At 44.8% G+C, this 12,500-nt stretch overlaps 5 non-coding genes across 5 annotated transcripts; 3 read left to right on the top strand and 2 right to left on the bottom strand.

Annotated features, from left to right (window-relative positions):
* Window positions 1-418: 418 nt before the first annotated feature.
* On the top strand, window positions 419-490 carry TRNAE-UUC (transfer RNA glutamic acid (anticodon UUC)). Its single transcript has one exon. It is a non-coding gene; the product is annotated as a tRNA-Glu (tRNA).
* An 8,939-nt stretch (window positions 491-9,429) lies between these two features.
* TRNAM-CAU (transfer RNA methionine (anticodon CAU)) lies at window positions 9,430-9,502 on the bottom strand. The gene has a single exon. It is a non-coding gene; the product is annotated as a tRNA-Met (tRNA).
* A 91-nt stretch (window positions 9,503-9,593) lies between these two features.
* Window positions 9,594-9,665, top strand: TRNAE-UUC (transfer RNA glutamic acid (anticodon UUC)). Its single transcript has one exon. It is a non-coding gene; the product is annotated as a tRNA-Glu (tRNA).
* A 1,974-nt stretch (window positions 9,666-11,639) lies between these two features.
* TRNAM-CAU (transfer RNA methionine (anticodon CAU)) lies at window positions 11,640-11,712 on the bottom strand. The gene has a single exon. It is a non-coding gene; the product is annotated as a tRNA-Met (tRNA).
* A 91-nt stretch (window positions 11,713-11,803) lies between these two features.
* TRNAE-UUC (transfer RNA glutamic acid (anticodon UUC)) lies at window positions 11,804-11,875 on the top strand. The gene has a single exon. It is a non-coding gene; the product is annotated as a tRNA-Glu (tRNA).
* Window positions 11,876-12,500: the final 625 nt, after the last annotated feature.

Raw genomic sequence — 12,500 nt, forward strand, 5'->3', positions numbered from 1 at the left:
ATACAGTCAGTCTAGCTTGGATTTGCTCTTTGCAGCAAAAAATGCTGACCAAAATAGATTTTGGACATTCATTCCATTCTTTTGCTCAATACTCCATTTGAATTCATATCACAAATCATTTTTACTTTTGACTTTTAACTATTTGGTTTCAAAGGATCCAAAACCCCCTTCCTTTATATCTGACGTTTTTTGGTACTGAGTGGATACAGTTCTGGCTGTCTAGTCAAGATGGAGACAAAATATCTAAAGCATAGTGCCCCGTGTGAGGATCAAACTCACGACCTTCAGATTATGAGACTGACGCGCTACCTACTGCGCTAATGAGGCAAGCTTCTAGCAAGGATGTGCCAAACTTACTTACTCAAAGCAATTAAGTTCTTCTTTTTTCACATTGAGAACGTCTTGAGAGAACAACTCTTCCCATATGGTCTAGCGGTTAGGATTCCTGGTTTTCACCCAGGTGGCCCGGGTTCGACTCCCGGTATGGGAATGCTGCTTTTTCTGTACTATCTCTGACATTCAAAGGCAGACACTGTTGTTTGCATAAAAAAGCATTCAGGTAAAATTTGCACTTTGCAGCCACAATTGCAAAACGTTAGGGTCTTGGCACTTCATTTCTAACTCTAGCACAACACATTTATAGGTTTCATAGCTCAAACTATTCTCAACTATCCTTTTTTACTTCAAAATGTCGAGGAACTCAACAACTCGTATGGCCTGTCCTTTGGCCTCCAATTTCCATTCTAATCTGTAGAATTTAACAACTGAATGGCAAAGTTCTCAAGCTCCCTAGTCAAAGAAAAGGAGTGAACTGTACCCTATCTGAGGGAAAACCTCATAACCATCAGAATAAGCCACTAGCTCCTAACTACTGTTCAAATGAGTCAAGTTTAAACTGTTGAAAGGAAAAAAAATTTAATCAAAGCAACACTCTTTTTTTTTTTTTTTTTTATTTTTTTTTTTTTTACGCCTCTAATTTTTTCTGTGACCCTTTGGGTTATCCCATTTGACCAAGCAACCAGTATTCTTAGTTTACTGGTTCGATTCCTGCTATGGGATTGCCACTTTTTCTGTAATAATTCACGCATTGAAAGGTCGACACAAGCCATGCATACAGTCAGTCTAGCTTGGATTTGCTCTTTGCAGCAAAAAATGCTGACCACAATAGATTTTGGACATTCATTCCATTCTTTTGCTCAATACTCCATTTGAATTCATATCACAAATCATTTTTACTTTTGACTAGAGTTGAGCGCGGTTCGTGGTTCGTGGTTCTCCAGTTCGCGGCTCGAGTGATTTTGGGGCATGTTCTAGATCGAACTAGAACTCGAGCTTTTTGCAAAAGCTCGATAGTTCTAGAAACGTTCGAGAACGGTTCTAGCAGCCAAAAAACAGCTAAATCCTAGCTTGGTTTCTGCTGTAATAGTGTAAGTCACTCTGTGAATCAAACTATTATCACATTTCAGTGTATAGTGTGCGTGAACAGCGCCTTCAGATCACTGCTGTTTCTATAATGGCGATCGCCATTTTTTTTTTTTTTTTTCTTGTCTTCCTTCCCTAAGCGCGCGCGTCTTGTGGGGCGGGCCAGCATGTCAGCCAATCACAGACACACACACACCTAAGTGGACTTTGAGCCAGAGAAGCAACGGCATGTGTGATAGGATCTGCATGTCACATGTCCCTGCATTATAAAACCGGACATTTTCTTCACGAACGCCATTATCTGCCTTCTGCGTCTTTGGTGTCAGACATCAGTGTCGCAGCTCCGTCCTCCTGAGTCCTATAGCCGATACAGCTGTATGTGCTGCATACACAGCGTTAGACAGCTTAGGGAGAGCACATTCTAGCAGTCCTTTTAAGGGCTCAAAGCGGCAGGGTCAGAGAGCCATAAGTGACAGGTCCTGCAAACAGCAACAGCGTCTGTGTAGCCCAGGTCAGGGATTTCCTCCCTGCATTTCACCATTAGGAGGGAATAGAAAGGCAGGCTTCCATTCCTCTACCCAGAGCACCACAATCCTGCCACTGTACCCTCTTGTCCTCTGCACACTCCAACTCATTCTAAGTAAGCCATTATACTAGCAAACATTCAGTGTACCTAGTGGCATCCTATACGTGGCTATTGGACTTTGCTATAGTCCCACTAGTGCCAAGACATTTGCAGCACGTCTGCCTGCGTTGCACACTCCAACTAATTATAACTAAGCCATTATACTAGCACACACTCAGTGTACCTAGTGGCATCCTATACGTGGCTATTGGACTTTGCTATAGTCCCACTAGTGCCAAGACATTTGCAGCACGTCTGCCTGCGTTGCACACTCCAACTAATTATAACTAAGCCATTATACTAGCACACACTCAGTGTACCTAGTGGCATCCTATACGTGGCTATTGGACTTTGCTATAGTCCCACTAGTGCCAAGACATTTGCAGCACGTCTGCCTGCGTTGCACACTCCAACTAATTATAACTAAGCCATTATACTAGCACACACTCAGTGTACCTAGTGGCATCCTATACGTGGCTATTGGACTTTGCTATAGTCCCACTAGTGCAAAGACATTTGCAGAGCACGTCTGCCTGCATTGCACACTACAACTTTTTTAAACTAAGCAATTTTACTAGCAAACACTCAGTGTACCTAGTGGCATCCTATACGTGGCTATTGGACTTTGCTATAGTCCCACTAGTGCCAAGACATTTGCAGAGCGCATCTGCCTGCGTTGCACACTCCAACGAATTATAACTAAGCCATTATACTAGCACACACTCAGTGTACCTAGTGGCATCCTATACGTGGCTATTGGACTTTGCTATAGTCCCACTAGTGCAAAGACATTAGCAGAGCACATCTGCCTGCATTGCACACTCCAAGTTTTTTAAACTAAGCAATTTTACTAGCAAACACTCAGTGTACCTAGTGGCATCCTATACGTGGCTATTGGACTTTGCTATAGTCCCACTAGTGCCAAGACATTTGCAGCACGTCTGCCTGCGTTGCACACTCCAACTAATTATAACTAAGCCATTATACTAGCACACACTCAGTGTACCTAGTGGCATCCTATACGTGGCTATTGGACTTTGCTATAGTCCCACTAGTGCCAAGACATTTGCAGCACGTCTGCCTGCGTTGCACACTCCAACTAATTATAACTAAACCATTATACTAGCACACACTCAGTGTACCTAGTGGCATCCTATACGTGGCTATTGGACTTTGCTATAGTCCCACTAGTGCCAAGACATTTGCAGCACGTCTGCCTGCGTTGCACACTCCAACTAATTATAACTAAGCCATTATACTAGCACACACTCAGTGTACCTAGTGGCATCCTATACGTGGCTATTGGACTTTGCTATAGTCCCACTAGTGCCAAGACATTTGCAGCACGTCTGCCTGCGTTGCACACTCCAACTAATTATAACTAAGCCATTATACTAGCACACACTCAGTGTACCTAGTGGCATCCTATACGTGGCTATTGGACTTTGCTATAGTCCCACTAGTGCCAAGACATTTGCAGCACGTCTGCCTGCGTTGCACACTCCAACTAATTATAACTAAACCATTATACTAGCACACACTCAGTGTACCTAGTGGCATCCTATACGTGGCTATTGGACTTTGCTATAGTCCCACTAGTGCCAAGACATTTGCAGCACGTCTGCCTGCGTTGCACACTCCAACTAATTATAACTAAGCCATTATACTAGCACACACTCAGTGTACCTAGTGGCATCCTATACGTGGCTATTGGACTTTGCTATAGTCCCACTAGTGCCAAGACATTTGCAGCACGTCTGCCTGCGTTGCACACTCCAACTAATTATAACTAAGCCATTATACTAGCACACACTCAGTGTACCTAGTGGCATCCTATACGTGGCTATTGGACTTTGCTATAGTCCCACTAGTGCCAAGACATTTGCAGCACGTCTGCCTGCGTTGCACACTCCAACTAATTATAACTAAGCCATTATACTAGCACACACTCAGTGTACCTAGTGGCATCCTATACGTGGCTATTGGACTTTGCTGTAGTCCCACTAGTGCCAAGACATTTGCAGCACGTCTGCCTGCGTTGCACACTCCAACTAATTATAACTAAGCCATTATACTAGCACACACTCAGTGTACCTAGTGGCATCCTATACGTGGCTATTGGACTTTGCTATAGTCCCACTAGTGCCAAGACATTTGCAGCACGTCTGCCTGCGTTGCACACTCCAACTAATTATAACTAAGCCATTATACTAGCACACACTCAGTGTACCTAGTGGCATCCTATACGTGGCTATTGGACTTTGCTATAGTCCTACTAGTGCCAAGACATTTGCAGAGCGCATCTGCCTGCGTTGCACACTCCAACTAATTATAACTAAGCCATTATACTAGCACACACTCAGTGAACCTAGTGGCATCCTATACGTGGCTATTGGACTTTGCTATAGTCCCACTAGTGCCAAGACATTTGCAGCACGTCTGCCTGCGTTGCACACTCCAACGAATTATAACTAAGTTACATTGTCAGGGATATTTATTCTTTATTATTCTGCTGTTAATAAAGCTAGACCACCACTGCAATCTTCACCACCTCTCAATTTTTACTACCACATTTTCAGTCCACAATCTTGTCGCAATCAACATGAGTGGCAAAATGACAGATGCTGGTGGAAAGGGGAAGAGGCGTGGTGGAAAAGGCAAAAAAGGTTTTGTCAGTGGGGAAGGTGCCAAAGCTCCATTATCATCTGCTGAAGATAGACCATCTACTAGCAAAAGTAAGATGTCTACTACTTATTGTGGACAATCCGATGTGCTCCCTTTTTTACGGACACGAACAAGAGGAACAAAGGTAGATGATGGGCAAAAAAGGAAAATGCTTGAATGGATCTCAAGTGGTCCAACAAGTGCCCTCTCAGCCACTTCAAGTACCGCATCCAAAAAACACCATTCCTCTGAGTTGTCATCCCAATCACACTTGATTTCTCCCAGCTCTGAAGTCTCCATCAGCCCTGCACAGTATGGTGGAACTGAGATGGCTGAGTCTGCAGAGCTGTTCAGTCACACTATAGCCTGGGAATCAGAGGTCTGCTCCCAAGCTACAGTGAGTACAGAACAGGAAATGGTCTGCAGTGATGCCCAGAACCTTTGTGACTCAGATTCAGGCCGTGAGGACCAAGTTTCTGAGCATAATGTTGACCCTTTGTCACAAACTGTAACACCTGTGGTTATAGACAATGAGGAACATACTGATGAAGATGAGACGCAGATACCCGATTGGGATGACAACTTAAATATTCGGTCAGGGCAAGAAGAGGCTCGGTCTGAGGGGGAGGGGAGTGCGAACACAACAATTGATGATGACGTTCTAGATCCCACCTACTGTCAACCCCCAGTCAGGCACTCGAGGAGGTCAACAGAGGCGGTGGAGGAGGATGCAACCGACGACGAAGTTACCTTGCGCCTTCCTGGACAGAGTCGGAGCACTGGTAGCACGTCTACAACTGCATCCTCAGCCACCACTCTGCCTATGAGCATTATTCGGGGTGGATCAACAGGTCGCATGGCCTCTAAGCCTTGCCTAGCCTGGGCCTTTTTTCACATCGAAAAAGATCGCCCAACTCATGTGATATGTAACATTTGTCATGATTCTGTTAGTAGAGGTCAAAACCTCAGCAGTTTGACAACTTCTTCCATGAATCGTCACATGAATAAATATCATAAGTCCCGGTGGGAAGCTCACAGTGCTGCAATGCCGGCTAGCGGAGCGAACCATCCACCGCCCGCCCCTTCCAGTGCATCCGCGCGCTCTTCATCTTCTAGGACTGTGGGGACAGCTGTCACACCTGTTTTTCCACGCAAAACTTCCACCACTGTAACCGCAACAGGCAGTTTGCTTGTAAGGTCGTCAGTTGGTTTGGAAGGGGAAACAAGTGAGTGTGTACAGCTCTCTCAGACATCGATAGCACCAACGTTGGATGAAGGCAACATCATGTCTCCGCCTGCACTTTCCTCACAAACCTGCATTTTTCCAGGGACACCCTACTCAACACCGTCTACACACAGCAGCCAGATCTCTGTCCCTCAGATGTGGTCAAATAAAAGGCCACTTCCTCCGACCCATGACAAAGCTAAGAGGTTGACTCTATCCCTCTGTAAGCTGTTGGCTACCGAAATGCTGCCTTTCCGCCTAGTGGACACACAGGATTTTAGAGACCTTATGTCTGTCGCTGTGCCCCAGTACCAGATGCCTAGTCGCCACTACTTCTCTAAGAAAGGTGTGCCCGCGCTACACCAGCATGTCGCACACAACATCACCGCTTCCTTGAGAAACTCTGTGTGTGAACGGGTGCATTTCACCACCGATACTTGGACCAGTAAGCATGGACAGGGACGTTACATGTCGCTGACTGGGCACTGGGTAACTATGGTGATAGATGGTGAAGGGTCTGCTGCACAAGTCTTGCCGTCCCCACGACTTGTGTGTCAATCCTCTGTCTGTCCAAGTTCCGCCACAGCTTCTGCATCCTCCACCTCATCTGGGTCCTCCACCTCCGCCCCAAGCCTGCCTGGTCAGGCCACCAGCGTTCTCACTGCGCAGAAGGTATCACGCACGCCTCATTACTATGCTGGCAGCCGAGCGCAACGGCATCAGGCGGTCTTTAGCTTGACATGTCTTGGTAATAAGAGTCACACAGCTGAGGAGTTGTGGTCAGCTCTGCGGTCCGAGTTTAATAAATGGTTGTCTCCACTCAACCTGCAGCCTGGTAAGGCCGTGTGCGACAATGCTGCAAACCTGGGTGCGGCCCTTCGCCTGGGCAAGGTGACACACGTACCTTGTATGGCTCACGTGTTGAACCTTGTCGTGCAGCAATTTTTAACACACTATCCCGGCCTAGATGGCCTTCTGAACAGGGCACGAAAACTGTCTGCTCACTTCCGGCGTTCAAGCGCTGCAGCTGAGTGACTTGCATCGCTACAGAAGTCTTTCGGCCTGCCGGTTCATCGCCTGAAATGCGATGTGGCGACACGCTGGAATTCAACTCTCCACATGTTACAGCGACTGTGGCAGCACCGCAGAGCCCTGGTGCAATACGTCATGACGTATAGCCTGGGCCAACGAGATGCAGAGGTGGGGCAGATCACCCTGATGGAGTGGTCTCAGATCAAGGACCTATGCACCCTTCTGCACAGTTTCGACATGGCGACGAATATGTTTAGCTCTGACAATGCCATTATCAGCATGACGATTCCAGTCATTTACATGCTGGAGCACACGCTAAACACTATTCAGAGTCAGGGGGTGGGACAACATGAAGGGGAGGAACTACAGGAGGATTCATATGTGCAAGGGACAACAACATCACCAAGGTCCAGACGTTCATCATCACCAACGCAGCAGGCATGGGACCATGGGGAACAGGGATCGACAAGGGCGCATAGTAGCAGGCGAAATGTTGAGCAAGGTGCAGGAGAACATGAAGAAATGGAGGACGAACTGTCCATGGACATGGAAGACTCAGCGGATGAGGGAGACCTTGGTCAAATTTCAGTTGAAAGAGGTTGGGGGGAGATGTCAGAGGAAGAAAGAACGGGTAGCACCTCTATGCCACAAACACAGCGTGGACTTGGTCCGCATGGCTGCGCAAGACACATGAGTGCCTTTTTGTTGCACTACCTCCAACATGACAGTCGTATTGTCAAAATTAGAAGTGATGATGACTACTGGATTGCCACACTATTAGATCCCCGGTACAAGTCCAAATTTTGTGACATAATTCCAGCCATAGAAAGGGACGCACGTATGCAGGAGTATCAGCAGAAGCTGTTACTCGATCTTAGCTCGGCTTTTCCACCAAACAACCGTGCAGGTGCAGGGAGGGAATCTCCCAGTTGTAACTTGACAAACATGGGACGGTCTCGTCATCTTCACCAGTCTACCCGTACCAGTAGGACCGTATCTGGTGCCGGTAACAGCAATTTTATGGAATCTTTTCATAATTTTTTTAGACCCTCTTTTGCAAGGCCACCAGAGACAACAAGTCTGACACATACTCAACGGCTGGAGAGGATGATACAGGAGTATCTCCAAATGAACATCGATGCCATGACTGTGCAACTGGAGCCTTGCTCCTTTTGGGCTTCAAACATAGAAAAATGGCCAGAGCTCTCCAGTTACGCCTTGGAGATTTTGTCGTGTCCAGCTGCCAGCGTTGTCTCTGAACGTGTATTCAGTGCTGCTGGGTGTGTGCTGACAGATAAGCGCACGCGTCTGTCCAGTGACAATGTGGACAGACTGACGTTCATCAAAATGAACAAGTCATGGATCCAGAAGGAATTTACTACCCCTGTGTCATCCTGGGGAGAGTAAATGCTTGTGGATTTGGAATGTGCTTGATGCAAATCAAAACATCCTGTTTGCAACTAGGGCCCAAGTGCTGCCACTGATGGGGTGGGTGTCTGTGTGGCCCAATTTTTGGAAAAAAAGGGAGACTCCGCTTGGAGTAACCCTTGCTTGATGTGTTTTTAAAAGAAGCCAAGATGAACAGAGCTGGGATCAGGAAAGACTTTGCTACCTACCCCGGTGTCATCCTGGGGACGGATAAGAATGGCGTATTTTTGAATGTGCTTGATGCAAATCAAAACATCCTGTTTGCAACTAGGGCCCAAGTGCTGCCACTGATGGGGTGGGTGTCTGTGTGGCCCAATTTTTGGAAAAAAAGGGAGACTCCGCTTGGAGTAACCCTTGCTCGATGTGTTTTTAAAAGAAGCCAAGATGAACAGAGCTGGGATCAGGAAAGACTTTGCTACCTACCCCGGTGTCATCCTGGGGACGGATAAGAATGGCGTATTTTTGAATGTGCTTGATGCAAATGTAGCTGTGAAGTGTACAACTGGGGCACAACTGCTGCCACTGAAGGGGTGGGTGTGTGTGTGGCCCAATTTTTGGAAAAAATTGAGACTCCGCTTGGAGTCACCTTGCGGTGTTTTACATGATTTTAGAAGGGCGTGCCATGCCTATATCTGTGTGTCCTCCTCTTTTTCCTTGTCCAGCTGTTTTGTTTTCGCATGAGTATATGTCCTTGTCACTTTCCAATGTGTTTGAGTTGTTTGTCACCTTTAGGACACCTTTGAGGGTGTTTTCTAGGTGTTTTTCTGTGTTTGTGATTGCCTGCCATTGTTTCCTATGCAGTTCGAGTTCGGTTCGTCGAACGTTCGACGAACCGAACTCGAACGGGAGGTCCGTTCGGCGAACCAACCTCGAGCCGAACCGCGACCGGTTCGCTCATCTCTACTTTTGACTTTTAACTATTTGGTTTCAAAGGATCCAAAACCCCCTTCCTTTATATCTGACGTTTTTTGGTACTGAGTGGATACAGTTCTGGCTGTCTAGTAAAGATGGAGACAAAATATCTAAAGCATAGTGCCCCGTGTGAGGATCGAACTCACGACCTTCAGATTATGAGACTGACGCGCTACCTACTGCGCTAACGAGGCAAGCTTCTAGCAAGGATGTGCCAAACTTACTTACTCAAAGCAATTAAGTTCTTCTTTTTTCACATTGAGAACGTCTTGAGAGAACAACTCTTCCCATATGGTCTAGCGGTTAGGATTCCTGGTTTTCACCCAGGCGGCCCGGGTTCGACTCCCGGTATGGGAATGCTGCTTTTTCTGTACTATCTCTGACATTCAAAGGCAGACACTGTTGTTTGCATAAAAAAGCATTCAGGTAAAATTTGCACTTTGCAGCCAAAATTGCAAAACGTTAGGGTCTTGGCACTTCATTTCTAACTCTAGCACAACACATTTATAGGTTTCATAGCTCAAACTATTCTCAACTATCCTTTTTTACTTCAAAATGTCGAGGAACTCAACAACTCGTATGGCCTGTCCTTTGGCCTCCAATTTCCATTCTAATCTGTAGAATTTAACAACTGAATGGCAAAGTTCTCAAGCTCCCTAGTCAAAGAAAAGGAGTGAACTGTACCCTATCTGAGGGAAAACCTCATAACCATCAGAATAAGCCACTAGCTCCTAACTACTGTTCAAATGAGTCAAGTTTAAACTGTTGAAAGGAAAAAAAAATTTAATCAAAGCAACACTCTTTTTTTTTTTTTTTTTTTTTTACGCCTCTAATTTTTTCTGTGACCCTTTGGGTTATCCCATTTGACCAAGCAACCAGTATTCTTAGTTTACTGGTTCGATTCCTGCAATGGGATTGCCACTTTTTCTGTAATAATTCACGCATTGAAAGGTCGACACAAGCCATGCATACAGTCAGTCTAGCTTGGATTTGCTCTTTGCAGCAAAAAATGCTGACCACAATAGATTTTGGACATTCATTCCATTCTTTTGCTCAATACTCCATTTGAATTCATATCACAAGTCATTTTTACTTTTAACTTTTAACTATTTGGTTTCAAAGGATCCAAAACCCCCTTCCTTTATATCTGACGTTTTTTGGTACTAAGTGGATACAGTTCTGGCTGTCTAGTCAAGATGGAGACAAAATATCTAAAGCATAGTGCCCCAAGTGAGGATCAAACTCACGACCTTCAGATTATGAGACTGACGCGCTACCTACTGCGCTAACGAGGCAAGCTTCTAGCAAGGATGTGCCAAACTTACTTACTCAAAGCAATTAAGTTCTTCTTTTTTCACATTGAGAACGTGTTGAGAGAACAACTCTTCCCATATGGTCTAGCGGTTAGGATTCCTGGTTTTCACTCAGGCGGCCCGGGTTCGACTCCCGGTATGGGAATGCTGCTTTTTCTGTACTATCTCTGACATTCAAAGGCAGACACTGTTGTTTGCATAAAAAAGCATTCAGGTAAAATTTGCACTTTGCAGCCAAAATTGCAAAACGTTAGGGTCTTGGCACTTCATTTCTAACTCTAGCACAACACATTTATAGGTTTCATAGCTCAAACTATTCTCAACTATCCTTTTTTACTTCAAAATGTCGAGGAACTCAACAACTCGTATGGCCTGTCCTTTGGCCTCCAATTTCCATTCTAATCTGTAGAATTTAACAACTGAATGGCAAAGTTCTCAAGCTCCCTAGTCAAAGAAAAGGAGTGAACTGTACCCTATCTGAGGGAAAACCTCATAACCATCAGAATAAGCCACTAGCTCCTAACTACTGTTCAAATGAGTCAAGTTTAAACTGTTGAAAGGAAAAAAAAATTTAATCAAAGCAACACTCTTTTTTTTTTTTTTATTTTTTTTTTTTTTTACGCCTCTAATTTTTTCTGTGACCCTTTGGGTTATCCTATTTGACCAAGCAACCAGTATTCTTAGTTTACTGGTTCGATTCCTGCTATGGGATTGCCACTTTTTCTGTAATAATTCACGCATTGAAAGGTCGACACAAGCCATGCATACAGTCAGTCTAGCTTGGATTTGCTCTTTGCAGCAAAAAATGCTGACCACAATAGATTTTGGACATTCATTCCATTCTTTTGCTCAATACTCCATTTGAATTCATATCACAAATCATTTTTACTTTTGACTTTTAACTATTTGGTTTCAAAGGATCCAAAACCCCCTTCCTTTATATCTGACGTTTTTTGGTACTGAGTGGATACAGTTCTGGCTGTCTAGTCAAGATGGAGACAAAATATCTAAAGCATAGTGCCCCGTGTGAGGATCGAACTCACGACCTTCAGATTATGAGACTGACGCGCTACCTACTGCGCTAACGAGGCAAGCTTCTAGCAAGGATGTGCCAAACTTACTTACTCAAAGCAATTAAGTTCTTCTTTTTTCACATTGAGAACGTCTTGAGAGAACAACTCTTCCCATATGGTCTAGCGGTTAGGATTCCTGGTTTTCACCCAGGCGGCCCGGGTTCGACTCCCGGTATGGGAATGCTGCTTTTTCTGTACTATCTCTGACATTCAAAGGCAGACACTGTTGTTTGCATAAAAAAGCATTCAGGTAAAATTTGCACTTTGCAGCCAAAATTGCAAAACGTTAGGGTCTTGGCACTTCATTTCTAACTCTAGCACAACACATTTATAGGTTTCATAGCTCAAACTATTCTCAACTATCCTTTTTTACTTCAAAATGTCGAGGAACTCAACAACTCGTATGGCCTGTCCTTTGGCCTCCAATTTCCATTCTAATCTGTAGAATTTAACAACTGAATGGCAAAGTTCTCAAGCTCCCTAGTCAAAGAAAAGGAGTGAACTGTACCCTATCTGAGGGAAAACCTCATAACCATCAGAATAAGCCACTAGCTCCTAACTACTGTTCAAATGAGTCAAGTTTAAACTGTTGAAAGGAAAAAAAAATTTAATCAAAGCAACACTTTTTTTTTTTTTTTTTTTTACGCCTCTAATTTTTTCTGTGACCCTTTGGGTTATCCCATTTGACCAAGCAACCAGTATTCTTAGTTTACTGGTTCGATTCCTGCTATGGGATTGCCACTTTTTCTGTAATAATTCACGCATTGAAAGGTCGACACAAGCCATGCATACAGTCAGTCTAGCTT

The sequence above is a fragment of the Anomaloglossus baeobatrachus genome, chromosome 4, assembly GCF_048569485.1.
Source record: "Anomaloglossus baeobatrachus isolate aAnoBae1 chromosome 4, aAnoBae1.hap1, whole genome shotgun sequence".
Taxonomy (NCBI): domain Eukaryota; kingdom Metazoa; phylum Chordata; class Amphibia; order Anura; family Aromobatidae; genus Anomaloglossus; species Anomaloglossus baeobatrachus.